Genomic DNA, 14186 nt, shown 5'->3' on the forward strand with positions numbered 1-14186 from the left:
AGTCTTAAAAATATCATCAGTATCAATCTTGTAAAATCCCTTTAATAATTTATATGCTTCTATCCTATCTCCTCTCCTCTCCTCTCCTATGTCTGTCAGCTAGTTTTTGGAGCCCACATATCTTCAATCTATCCTCGTAGGTAACAACCCACAGACCAGCAACGATCTTTGTAACTCGCCTCTGAATCTTCTCCCCTATTTCTTCATCGTCAAGAAATCTAGGTGACCAGATCTGTGCACAATAGCAAAATGTGGTCTTATTAATGCCTTATAAAGTGGAACAATGACTTCTTTAAACCTGCTTGTTAGTGTGTTCTTCAACAACCATGTAATTTGATGTGATGTTTTGGCAAACTTTGCAATATGCCCTTTAAACTTAAATCCTCTGTCCACGATAACTCCCAAGTCCCTTGCCTCGTCAACGTCTTGCAGTTCAGTTCCGTTAATATAATAAACAGAATGTGGTCTCATCCTCCCGAAGTGCATCACCTTACACTTAGCAACGTTAATCTGATAGCCATTTACCTTAGTCCATATCGTCAGCCTATTAAATCATCCTACAAGATACATCATCTGAATTGACTATCGTTGTTCCTAATTTTACATCATCAGCGAACAAGTAGATATTTTCTTCCAAAATATTTCCAATATCATTGATGTACAAATTACACAATAGAGGACCAAGCACTGAGCCTTGAGGATACACTACTAGTCACTTGCCTTCTCCTGGACTCAGCTCTTCCGTAAACCACTCTTTGGTATCTATCCACCAGCCATCCTCCAATCTAAATCACCAGCTTCAGACCCGTACCAGTTTGTTCTAATTTATGCAACAGCATTCCGTGTGGAATCTTGTCAAATGCCTTTGCAAAGTTCAACAATATCACTGAGTAAGGATTTCCTTTATCCAACCCTACTGTTACTTTATTATAGAGAGTAAGCAAGTTACTGAGGCAAAACCTACCTTTCACAAAACCATGTTGCTTCTTATAAAGTATCATATTGCAGCCCACCCAGTCCTGAATTCTAATTTTTACCAATTTCTCCAAAACCTTAACCACTACTCCAGACATATTGATTGGTCTATAATTTGCAATCTAAGTCTTGGAACCTCCCTTGTGCAGTAGAATTATTTTCTCTTCTTTCCACTCTATTAGTACTTTATCAGAACGAAGACTTAAATTAACAGCCTGGATAGAGGACGTGCTAATTCTCTTGCACATTCTTGTAACACATGGGCCGATATGGCATATAACCCAATAGCGGTGTTAGCATTAAGGTTCTGTAATATATTACGCACCTCTATTTCGTATATCTCTAGATTCTCCTCAGTTAATGACACATTTGACCCTGCATTATCACAACTAAGATGGTATACTTTTGTAAAATGATCACTAAGTAACTCAACTATTTGATTTTCTTCTGTAATTTCCCTACCATCAACACTTTTTAAAATAATATTTCCATGGTTATTCTTCCTTTTACTTACCACATAGCGAAAGAACTCCTTAGGGTTTCTTTTGGATTAATCAGCTAGCTTCCTCTCATAATTAGCTTTGGCTTTCCTTACTATACAGGTTATTCTCTTTGCCTGTACCTTGTACTGTTCATGGGAATATTGATCACAGTTTTCTTTATACTTTATCTGCAACTCCTGCTTAATAATATTATTCATCCAACTTACTCCTACTTGATTTCTCCTTCTGAATCTGGAAATACAGTCTGATACAGCTTTCTTCAAATACTCCTTGAGAATCTCCCACGCACCATCAACATCTCTTCCCTTGAATTTCACATGCCAAAGTACAGATGAAAGCTGACTTCTCAGCTTGTCATAATCACCAGCCTTGTAATTTCACATATATCCCCCTTCTTTAGAAAAAGTTTAGAAACAATTCCAACGTAAAATTTTAACTGGCTTATCGGTAACTGTTACTGTTATTATTATTATTATTATTACCTGGCACCTCCTGGGAGTCCAAAGATTCATTGAACGAGGGCACCTATTCTACAGCTCTCCGTCTCCACCACTCAATCCACCAACACCATCTACTGCTGTTAGTTAGGTAAAAGTGTTGTAAACAATGCAAATAACAAGTGCACGGATATTTTTGCAATCAATTACATATTTTGTGGAAATGGTTTCCTGATTTTTATTTGAAAAACTCAATAATAAGACTGCCGAAACTTCCATTCCACTCACGTCCCACCCTCCACGCAAAAACTTGGTCAGCACACCCCTACTAACCACACTCTTTCACAGTTTCCACGGATGGCTTGTAGTTCTCTGACTCTGTCATATATTGAAAAATTTCGCTTGCATCAATTTTATAAAACCCCTTTAATATCTTAAAAGTTTCTATCGTGTCCCCCTCCCCTCTTTCCGCCTATCAGTTCAACTTTTGTAACCCATAAACCTTCAATCTATCTTCGTAGGGAGTGTTCCACAGACCTATCATCATCTTGGTCACTCATCTCTAAATCTTTATGACCACCTCCTGGTCATAAAGACCAGGAGGTGGTCATAAAAGAAACCCATGGGGCTAAATCTACATGCAGTAGTCAAGATCTGGTCGAATCATAACCTTATAAGGGGACAATAGTTTTTTATCTTTACTTGTTAGAATATTTTTTAACATCCAAGTAATTCCCTGAGCTACCCACTTTTTCAGTATGCCCTTTGAACTTTAACTCTTTGTCCACCATTATCCCCAAGCCCCTAGCCTCATCAATTTCCTTCAAATCAATACCATCAGTGTTATATACCATATGCAACCTTTTCAATCCGAAATGCATAACCTTGCATTTTGCAACATTAAATTGACAATTATTATCCATGTCCACAATGCTAATTTGTTTAAATCATCCTGCAGGATATCTACATATGCATGAGATGTGTTTACGTGTTTTACTCTTTTCCCTGTTTCTCTTTCTTTTTATATGGAGATAGGTTATATCACTGACCACCGTCTTTCAAGTATGTATAATCACAGGGATCTTTTTTGTTTTGATAAGAAATTGAATTAATGAATTACTGAATTAAAGAGCCACTAGGCTTTACTTCGGCGAGGTGAAATTATTTAAATTAAGGGTATATTGAATCCCACATTATTTCAAAGCCGAATAAGAAACTGAAAGATAGAAATCCAAGAGGTTCATGCCGAATATAGCAATCTAAGATAAAAACACAGCGTAAGATAAAACACATCGATAATGTATAATAAGCCAAAAGGCTATTTTACCGGCGACATAATTAAGTTAAAGGCAGATGGTAAATCTCGTTTTATTTTATAGCCGGGTACGATACTGGGATCGAAATCCATCGAATCCATAGAGTTTCATGCTGAAACAACTGTCAGCGAGCCCAAGTGTAAATGATTACTTGGGTAGTACAACACCAGGGCAACTCCAAGCAAAGGTGGAGCAAGCTCCGTCACTAACCTTAATATTCTCTCATAATGTAAAACACAGCTCCTAAGAGATGTATATATACTGTTTTACACTATGAGAAGAGGTCACTACCCAGACCGGTTTCAACCTTTTTTGTGGTCTCATCAGTGAGTAGGTAGACCTGGAATATCAAGGTTTTAAGTGAACCGAACTTACATACCTCTACTATAGAATTGCTGAACTGGTTTACTCCTATATTGTTATTACTATTATAATAAGCCAAAAGGCTATTTTACCGGCGACATAAGTTAAGTTAAAGGGAGATGGTAAATCCCGTTTTATTTTATAGCCGGGTACGAAACTCGGATCGAAATCCATCGAATACATAGAGTTTTCGGCATGAAACTCTATGGATTCGATGGATTTCGATCCGGGTTTCGTACCCGGCTATAAAATAAAACGGGATTTACCATCTCCCTTTAACTTAACATCGATAATGTGTTTCAGCTTACGCTGCAATCGGCCGAAATTTTTATAGTGTGCTATATTCCGCATGAAACTCTTGGATTTCTATCTTTAAGTTTCTTATTCGGCTTTGAAATAATGTGGGATTTCATATCCCCTTAATTTAAATAAAAGGAATTAATGAATATCTATCGTTGGGCTTTACATAGGCGAATTAACTCTTAAAATAGCCAATATGACGAAAAGTGAAAGTGGGTCGTTCTCCGTTAAGTTATGAATTTGAAGCAGATGACGTGACTAATGTTTATCGCTACTGCTATGTTGTAGTAGCAGTAATTTTCGATTAAACATGTGTAAAGTATACTATTTCTATAGTATATCCATACAGATGGCCGTTGAAATTTTACTTTGTTATTTAAAAAGTGCTTAATAGTGTTGCTTCGAGAAGCAAATGGATTTATGCTGAATAAAGGTTCTTAGATAGTTGCTATTTTGTATTTTCCCTCTTAATGTAATAATGCTTTATTATTATTATTATTATTATTATTATTAGACACCTCCAGGGAGTCCCAGGACTCATCCATCGAAAATCGAATTATTTTCATTAAGTGTGTTGTAAGAATATGTGTGCTTGGTAGATGTGTATAATGCATATTTAATTAAATAGAAATAGGATACGACTATGGGTAAAAAGTTAACCACCATCTCTGACAAAATTGAAGTTACTAGGGGATAACTACATGAGACATAATATAATGGAATATAGTAGGGGTTCGAGAGTGCTAGACCTAGTAATTATTATTATTCCTGATACCTCCAAGACTCATCGCTGGAGGACACCTACAACTGTCTCAACACCTAACCTCTACTACGAATCATCTTCATCAACGCCATCTACCACCCACCTCCAACACCACCACAACTAGTAATTTTTGTCTGTAAATTGCGTGTATTCTGAAGGGCCGATTTGTATGTATGTGGGATGAAAAACCCGAGTTTCCGGGAGGAAAAACCCTGCTACCTCCGTATGAGATCGGCTAACTCACCTTCGATTGAAATCAACCAGATAAAGATTTCTCCCGTCGCGATGAGAATCAAACTTAGGCCTATTCCAATCGAAGGTCACAATGTACCATCATTCTTCCAATTGCGCTATGGAGGCGCTCGTAGAATTTGATTGTAATGAATATGACCATGTTGCCGCCAATTGGTGAGAGTGATCATAAGGTCTTTGACCTGGGAGATGGCTAAATGTGTGGAATTTTCAATTAAGACAGGGTACATGTGGAATTACTGGGCTGGTAAGTATGATAAGCTTAGGAGATTGCTTGGATCAGTGCCATGGCATATAAAACTGCAAGGGTTGGATGTTGATAGTGCATGAGAAGGTAAAGGAGCATTTGAAAGAGGTAATGGTTGACTGCATACCTAGAGTCCAGAGAGTAAATCAAGTGGGAGTTGAACTGCAAAAAAAAAAAAAACAATTATGGAGGAAATTTAAGGAGAAAGGTGACCTGCAGGCACACAAACAGTACAAAGCATAGGCCAGAAGGATAACTAGTGTGGTAAGAAAATCAAAAGCAGATTATGAAAGGAAATTAGCAACGCAAGCTAAAGAGAATCCCAAACAGTTCTTTTGATATGTTTCAAGTAAAAGAAACAATGTATATGGCAGAATGATTTTAAGGAATGCCGATGTAGAGAGGTAACTGAATCAATTGAAATAGTAGAATTACTAAGCGAACACTTTGCAAGAGTATATCATTCAGGCTGTGATATTGCAGGAATGAGGGAACCAATGGCTTATATAGGAATTGAGGTGAATAGTATATTCTTCTTCATGTAGCTTCCTCAGTGAGAGGGTGCTGCACCATGTCCTTCCAGTTCTCTCTGTTGGTGACTTTCCTTTTTGTTTCTGCATAGCCATGTGATCCTGTCCATGATCTTATATCTTCAAGCCATGTCCTTCGTTTTTTGCCTCTTGATCCTTTTCCCATAATTTTTCCTTCTAAAACTGTTAAAATCCTCTGTCCTGCTGAACCTCTCAGTACATGAACTGCCAATCTCATCTTTCTCTGGATCATTTCCTGTAATAAAAGATCTTTGTGTTCTCATTCTCTGTAGGACATCTGTATTTGTCACATGTTCTGCCCATGGGATTTTCGGAGCTCTCCTATAGCAGCACATTTCAAAGGCCATTATCTGTTGCCTTACTTTCTTCTTGAATATCCAGGTTTCACTTCCATATGTGAAAATTGGCCACACTAATGTTCTTATCATTCTTTTCTTTGTCGCGATACTCACATAACTTCTGAGCAAATTTTTATTTTTCCAGAATGCATCTTTAGCTATGGCTGTTCTTATTTTTATTTCTTTATCTTGCTTTCCATATGCAGTAAAGTAGGTGCCTAAATATTTGTATTCTGTTGTATGTTCAATTTTCATATAATTTATGAATATTTCTGGCTCGGATCTGCTTTCTTTTGAGAATTTTATAAATTTGTTTTTTTTTGCATTAATATCTAATCCAAATTCTTTACCTTCTTCAATTAGTAGCTGCAGTAATTTGATTAATTTGTTTCTGTTTTCTGCTATTCATCATATCTAAGATTGTTATATTTATACCATCGATACTAATTCCTGTTTTTTGTTTTTCAATCTTTTTCATCACTTTCTCACTATAGATATTAAATAGATTTGGTGAAAGCATACAACCTTGTCTAACTCCTCTTTTTATTTTCACTTCAGAAGTCTCAGAGTTAAACAGCTGCATTTTCTGTTTGGTGTGAATCATTTTTATAATCTAAAGTACATGATCTTCTATGTCTAATTTATCTAATATATTGAACATTTTATTATGTTTTATCCGGTCAAAAGCCTTCTGAAAGTCTATGAAGCATATATAAATGTTCCTATTTCTTTCAAGTGATCTTTCTATTAGTATTTTTAGTTCCAGGATAACATTAATGGTTCCCATTCCTCTTCTGAAGCCTTTCTGTTGTTCACTCAATTATGGCTCTTTCAATTTGTTGGTTAACGAAGGTTAAAATAATTTTAGATGCATGTCAGTGGTGAGCTATAAGGGGCTCGCGCAAGCCCTTTGTTAAATTTTCTCAAATTTGCGAGCCCCTTGTTTTTCTTGTTTACTTTTTTATATTTTCAAAAAAAAATGATTGAAACATATCAAGCGACAAACTCACACGGTAACCTAACAAAAATTAGTCTATTCTGCAGTGTATAGATTATTTGGAATTATTGTTTCAATTCCTCTATAACGAGTGCGTCCAAGTTTGAAAATAAAATAAGCACATGTGCTATCTTTACCCTTCTCCATTCTGATAGCCAATAATATGGTAAAACCAGTAGCCAATCAAATGTTTTATAAAAGATTATAAAATATTTCATTTTTATTATCTTAAAAATGTTTTTCTTACGTAAGATAAATTAACACAGATGATTGTGTGCAAATATTTCATGTTTAGATCATGAAATATTTGTTTAAAAATGATAGCCTTTAGAGGTTGATTGTCCTCTCATACTTTTTGATTGGAATTTGTACACAAGCTGTATTAATAAAAGTTTATGTATGAAATACTTCTTCTTTTTTTTTTTTTTTTCTCGACAATGCAAGCCCTTTGTTAAAATTTCCATAGCTCATCACTGGATGTATGGGATATTAGGCTCACAGTTCTGTAATCTTCACAATTTTGTGCATTATGTTTCTTTGGAATTGGTATACAGATAGATGTTGTAAAAACTTCATGTAATTGTATTGTTTTATAGATGTCCTGAATGGATTCCACTAAATAGTTATTATTGCCAGTCAAAGCTTTCAGCAGCTCAGCTGGAATATTATCACACCCAGGGGATTTATTATTAGGAAGATTCTTATTTATATGTTCTACCTCCTCTCTTGTGGGTAGAGTGGTATCTGTTGTTATGTTTAACTTAAGGTGTCGTGAATCATCCAACATGTTACCATTATCATCATCATAGAGATCTGATAAGTACTCCACCCATCTTACATTTAACTTTTCCTTATCAATGAGTATGTTTCCACCTTTGTCCTTGATGTTATTAGACTGTGTGTGTTTTGTTTTTCCATTAAGTTCTTTCACTTTCAGGAATGCTTTTGGTTTTGTTCCTATTTTGTAATTCTTCTCTCTCAGTGCACTGCCTATTTATCCAGTTTTCTTTCAGTCTTTTACATAACTGTTTGATTCTTTTATCCAAAGTTTTATATCTTAGCCTTTCTTCTTCATTTGCTCCTCTTTTCAATGTTCTTCTTTCATCAGTAAGGTTGATTACCTCTTAAGTTATTCATGGTTTTTTCTTTTTTCTTGTTTATTGATGTGGTTTTTAGCAGATGTGATAGCTGCTTGCAGTCTATTCCATTTAGAGGGTTCATTTTCATTTTCAACTGTGCAGACAGCAGTTCTGAAATATATTCATTAAATTTTGATTTTATAATTGGAATTTTGTACCATTTGCAGATCTCATTTTAGGGGTTGACCTCTTTTAAATTTTATTGTTTTCAGGCGAATATTCATCTTCATTAAGACCAGTCTATGATCAGATCCACAGTCAACACTTGGCATCACCTTCGAGTTCCATATTCCATTGTATTGACTACAATATAGTCTAATTGATTTTTGTATCTTCCATCCAGACTTTCCCATGTGTATCTTGCTGTTGGTTTTTGCTCAGAATAAGTGTTAGTTATGATGAAATTGTGCTTGTTACAGAAATCAATCAGCTTTTGTTCTCTCTCATTCCAAATTCTTAGTCCAAATGGAGCCACGTGTGTAGATGTTCTCTCTGATCCAACTTTTGCTTTCCACTCACCCATAGCACAAATAACTCGATCTTTCTTGCCACCGACTTCCTTTATACACCATTCTATTTCATCATACATGATATCTATTTCTGCTTCCTCATTCTGTTCTGTAGGAGCATATATTTGGATGATCAGCATATCTCTAGGTTTAGATTTCACTACAATTGCCATTACTCTATTTGAATTTTTGATTATATGGATGTTTTTATTAGTTTTCTTCTCTACAATAAACGCTATGCCTCTTCTTGATATTTCACCACCTGATGTATATATTTTATATATCTTACCATTTGGAAGTTTCGACTCAAAATCTGATGATCCTTTCCAAAAAGTTTTACTTATTCCTAGTATATTAATATTCAATCTCTTCATCTCTCTCATCAAATTAGCCAATTTCCTGCATTTATTCAATCCTCTTACATTCCAAGTAGAAACATTCAAGCAATTTCTGCATCGAGTTTCTTTATAGCAGTCACGGACTGACGATACTGCAGGGCCTGCTATATCACCCTGACACCACCGTTCCGGGCATATTGAGACTACCTGGGCTTTAATTCTTTTCTGTGTAGACATGATGCTTTACACAGCGACATTTTTTATGGAATGGGCCTCCAGAACCATCCAACCCCCAATATGAATGGAGCACTTTAGCTGTCGTTGGTTAGCAGGTCCCATGGACCTAGCCAGGAGGCCTACAAAGTAGTGCCACTGACCATCCCCCCTCATCCACCACCGAGGGGACGCCCCAATGCGCCGTGACAGCCCAGCGAATGGTATATTATATTAGAATAGAAGAATAGTATATTGCAGAACATTAATGCGAATACATCTGTGGGATTGGATCGTATACCAGCTCGAGTCCTACATGAAGCGGCAAAGGAATTGTCAGTGCCCCTGACCATATTGTTTAATTTAAATTTACGTCTTGGCTCTGGATTAGTCCAGAGGAAATGGAAAGAGGGAGAAAATAGTTCCATTGCATAAAGGAGGTTCCAAGACTTCTGTTGCAAATTACCAACCGATCAGCATATTAGGAGTTGTTGTCAAGGTTTTGGAGAAAGTAGTCAATAGCAAAATACAGGAATGGATAGATGAAAATGGGATACTGTATGGGTGGCAGCATGGTTTTGTGAAGGGTAGATTATGCCTCAGTAACTTGCTCACGTTATGTAATACAGTGACGGCTGAACTGGATAAGAGTAATGGGTTTACAGTGATACATCTGTGGACTGGATGTTGCTAAGGCCTTTGACAGGATACCACATGGAATTCTAATCAGTAAACTGCAGCATATGGGGATGGATGTAGGGTTGGTGAGATGGATAGGAGGGTGGTTGATGGAGATGTATCACAGAGTCGTTTATTCAGGAGTAGTATCTAAACCTGTGGTGTGCCGCAGGGTTCTGTTCTTGGACCACCTGCTATTTAATTTGTTCATTAACAATATAGGAAAGGATATGCGAGAAACTGTTCATTTATTTGCTGATGATGCAAAGTTGGGTAGAGCAATAGTGAATGCAGATGATGTCAAAATTTTGCAGGATGATTTGGATAGATTGGAAGACTGGGCTAAGATGAATGGATATCAGTTTAATGTAGCAAAGTGTAAGATTATGCATTTTGGGGTGAGAAGATTAGCAGCAGTATGCCACATTGGTGGAACTGTACTCCAGGAGATTGATGAAGCCAGAGATTTGGGAGTGTTGGTGGATAGGGAGTTGAAGTTTAGGGGGCACATAGCAAAAGTCATTAAATCAACTCATCAAATCACTTGGCTACTGAAGAATACTTTGACGAACAGAGACAAGCAAGTTATTGTTCCTCTTTATCGAGCCTTGATAAGACTCTATCTTGACTACTGTGCCCAGATTTGGTTTCCAGGGTTTCTTCTTAATGGGGAGGGGATAGAGTGGATCCATAGGTGATTGACCAAGATGATAGCTGGTCTATGGAATGAACCTTACAAGAACAGGTTGAAGATCTGTGGGTTACAAAAATTGGTTGATAGGCAAAAGAGGGATGATATGATTGAGACATTCAAATTACTGAAGGGTTTTTACAAGATTAATTCAGAGGAAATTTTTCAGAACAGGTCTGGTGGTGGAAGAACTAGGCACCATCGATAGAACTTGAGCAAGACTGTACTTAGCAAGGGTGTTGGAACTAGTTTTTTTATTTGGAGAGTGGTGAATGAGTGGAATAAGGTGCCAGAGCTTGTTGTGGGTGCCATGACTGTAAATGAGTTCTAAGAAAAGTATGATACTGTGCGAATTCTGAATAGTTTTTCTTGACATGATGTTTAGGGCCTCTCTCGATGAGTCTAAGGACTCTTTGGAGTTGCCCGTAATAATAATAATCCGTGTTATGAAAGAAGTAAATTTAATTTGCTTTACCAGGCTACTGTGCCATACCTGGTTGGCCGAGTGGTTAGTGGATCCGCTCTCCAGCCAAAAGGCTGTGGGTTTGAATCCCGCCATTGGCATGGACATTTGTGATTATCTGTGATAATCACAAATGTCCATGTGGTGGTGGGAAGTAGATGGCGTTGGTGTAGATCAGGGTTTCCCAAATTGTGTTCCGTGGAAAGTGAATAAATATTCTGTTAAAAATTATCAAAATTAATATTAATATGAGCCTGGAATGGTTTTAAATGCTGCGAATCTAACAGGGTGTTCCGTTAAAAATTTCATGATTTGTGAAGAGTTCCATCGTAGAAAAATTTGGGAAACGCTGGTGTAGATGATGCAGTTTGCCATAGTCGGTGGACGGAGTGGCGGAGACAGAGAGAGAGAGAGAGAGTTTTAGAGTAGGCCCTCCCTCAATGAGTCTTTGGACTCCTTGGAGGTGTCACATAATAATAATATGTATGTAATGTAAAGCATTCCCCTCTACTTCATGGAGTGATGCATTTCTTTCATTTTCAAATTTTTATTTTCTTATTTAATAAAATATTAATGGTGTCGAACATGTAACTTCTTGTCAAGTATAATATTTTACCACCTTATTGTAAATTCTCGACTTTTTTGTTCAAAAATTCTAGTTCAAAAGACAGATCATTGGACAGACAAGGTACTGGTGTTAAAGCAATGAATGACTAGTCCATTAGGCTCTATCCATGGGAGTTCAAATCCTGTCTTTGTTAAGTAATTTTTAGTTAAGGTACTGGAAGAGTTGGTCAAAGCCTGAAATCAGAAACAGGTGGATAATAATATGGCATACAATGCCAGGCAAGTTTGTAAAGGGTTGGTCTTGTCTTAGTAGTTTACTTTCATACTGTAATATAGTGACAGATGCCTATATAATGATACTTTTGGAATTTGTAACTGGGGATGGATATGAAGCTGGTGATTTTGATAAGGTGGCAGACAGACAAAGAGTAAGATGTCAGGAAGTTGAAGGCACATTGATTAAGGAGAAGGCAAATTACTAGTGATGTAACACAGGGCTCAGTACTTGGGTCACTGTTATTTATATTTAAATTCCATATTAATGAATTATGAAATGATTTCAAGGGAATATCGAGTTGTTTGCTGAGGATGTAAAACTACTTAGAGTAATACTTAATAAAGGCGATATAAAGATCCTGTAGGATGATTTAAATAGCCGGCCCGGTTGGCTGAGTGGTTAGAGCATCCGCTCTCCACCCAAAAGGCTGTGGGCTCGAATCCCACCGTGGGCATGGATGTTTGTGATTGTCTCCGAAAATACTAGTGGTGGTAGTGGGTGGAAATGGCGTTGGTGAAGATAATGACAATAGCTGCAGTTCATAGTATCTTGTGGATTAAGTGGTTAGAGTATCCGCTCTCCACCCAAAAGACTGCGGGCTCGAATCCCACCGTGGGCATGGAGGTTTGTGATTGTCTCCGAAAATACTACTGGTGGTAGTGGGTGGTAAATGGCGCTGGTGTAGCTAATGATGGTAGTTGCGGTTTGTTGTATCTTGCGGATTAAATGGTGGAGACAGAGAGTAGGTGCCCTCCCTCGATGAGCCTTTGGACTCCCAGGAGGTGTGATGTAATAATAATAATGATAATAATATACTAATAGCATGGGCAAATTATACAATGATTACTGGGTTATCGTGGCAGTGTGTAAGACTTTATTAGGGGATGAAACAGTTCCGTGCTACATCCTACAATGATTATTATTATTATTATTACAGGCGACTCCAGGGAGTCCTTAGACTCATCGAAGGAGCCCCCTAAACGTCATGTCCACACAACTATTCGACATTCTCACATTATCTATCATACCTTGCCTTGCATAGCACCCACAACAGACTCTGGCAGCTTATTCCACTCATTTACCACTCTAAAAGTAAAGAACCCAGCTCTGACACTCTTGCTAACCACACTCTTGCCCAGCTTCCATAGATGTCTCCCAAGTTCTCCCACCACCAGTCCTGATCTCAAAAATATCCTCTGAATTAATCCTATAGAAACCCTTCAGCAATTTGGATGTCTCAATCATATCTCCCCTTTTCCACCTATCAACTAATTTCTGCAACCCACAAATCTTCAACCTGTTCTCATAAGGTTCATTCCATAAGCCTGCTATCATCTTGGTCACTCGCCTCTGGATCCTCTCCAACTCCTCCCCATCAAGAAGAAACATAGGTGACCAAATCTGGACACAGTAGTCGAGATGAGGTCTTATCAAGGCTCAGTACAGAGGAACAATAACTTGCTTGTCTCTGCTCGTCAAAGTATTTTTCAACAACGAAGTGAATTGATGAGCTGATTTAGCCACTTTTGCATTGTGCTCCCTAAACTTCATCTCCCTATCCACCAACACTCCCAAGTCCCTGGCCTCATCAATTTCCTGGAGTACAGTTCCACCAATGTGGTATACTGCTGCTAATCTTTTCACCCCAAAATGCATAACCTTACATTTTGTCACATTAAATTGACATCCATTCTCCTTAGCCCAGAATTCCAATCTATCCAAGTCGTCCTGCAAGATTTTGATATCATCTGCATTCACTATTGCCCTACGCAACTTTGCATCATCAGCGAACAAATGAACTGTTCCTCTTACATCCTTTCCTATATCATTAATGAACAAATTAAACAGCAGTGGTCCAAGAACAGAACCCTGCAGCACACCACTAGTCACAGGCTGTCTTTTGGACCCTACTCCTGAATAAACTACTCTCCGATATCTCTCCATCAACCACCCACCTATCCATCTCACCAACCCTATATCCATTCCCACATGTTGTAGTTTACGGATTAGAATTCCATGTGGTATTCTGTCAAAGGCCTCAGCCAGGTCCAGCAGTATTACTGTAAACCTATTACCCTTATCCAGTTCAGCCGTCACTGTGTTATAAAACTTGACTAAGTTACTGGGACATGATCTACCCTTCACAAAGCCATGCTGTCCCCTGTACAGTATCTCATTTTCATCAATCCATTCTTGTATTTTTCCCTTGACTACTTTCTCCAAAATCTTGACAACGACTCCTGATATGCTGATCAGTCGGTAATTTGCA

The 14186-nt window shown here is 37.6% G+C and overlaps 1 protein-coding gene across 2 annotated transcripts in view; it reads left to right on the forward strand.

Annotated features, from left to right (window-relative positions):
• The first annotated feature begins 4133 nt into the window (after positions 1–4133).
• The window catches only part of Gale (UDP-galactose 4'-epimerase), a 241401-nt gene continuing 231348 nt past the window's right edge, over positions 4134–14186 (forward strand). The window contains exon 1 of one of the 2 annotated variants that reach the window (XM_090391234.1): positions 4134–4208. The gene's annotated coding sequence lies outside the window, so the exon portion shown is untranslated. Of the gene's footprint in view, positions 4328–14186 lie in introns of both variants that reach the window. The other variant, XM_090391232.1, reaches the window with a different exon arrangement.

The sequence above is a fragment of the Typopeltis vanoorti genome, chromosome 4 (genome assembly GCF_054136105.1).
Source record: "Typopeltis vanoorti isolate ZY-2024b chromosome 4, IOZ_Tvanoo_1.0, whole genome shotgun sequence".
In the NCBI taxonomy this organism is placed as follows: Eukaryota; Metazoa; Arthropoda; class Arachnida; order Uropygi; family Thelyphonidae; genus Typopeltis; species Typopeltis vanoorti.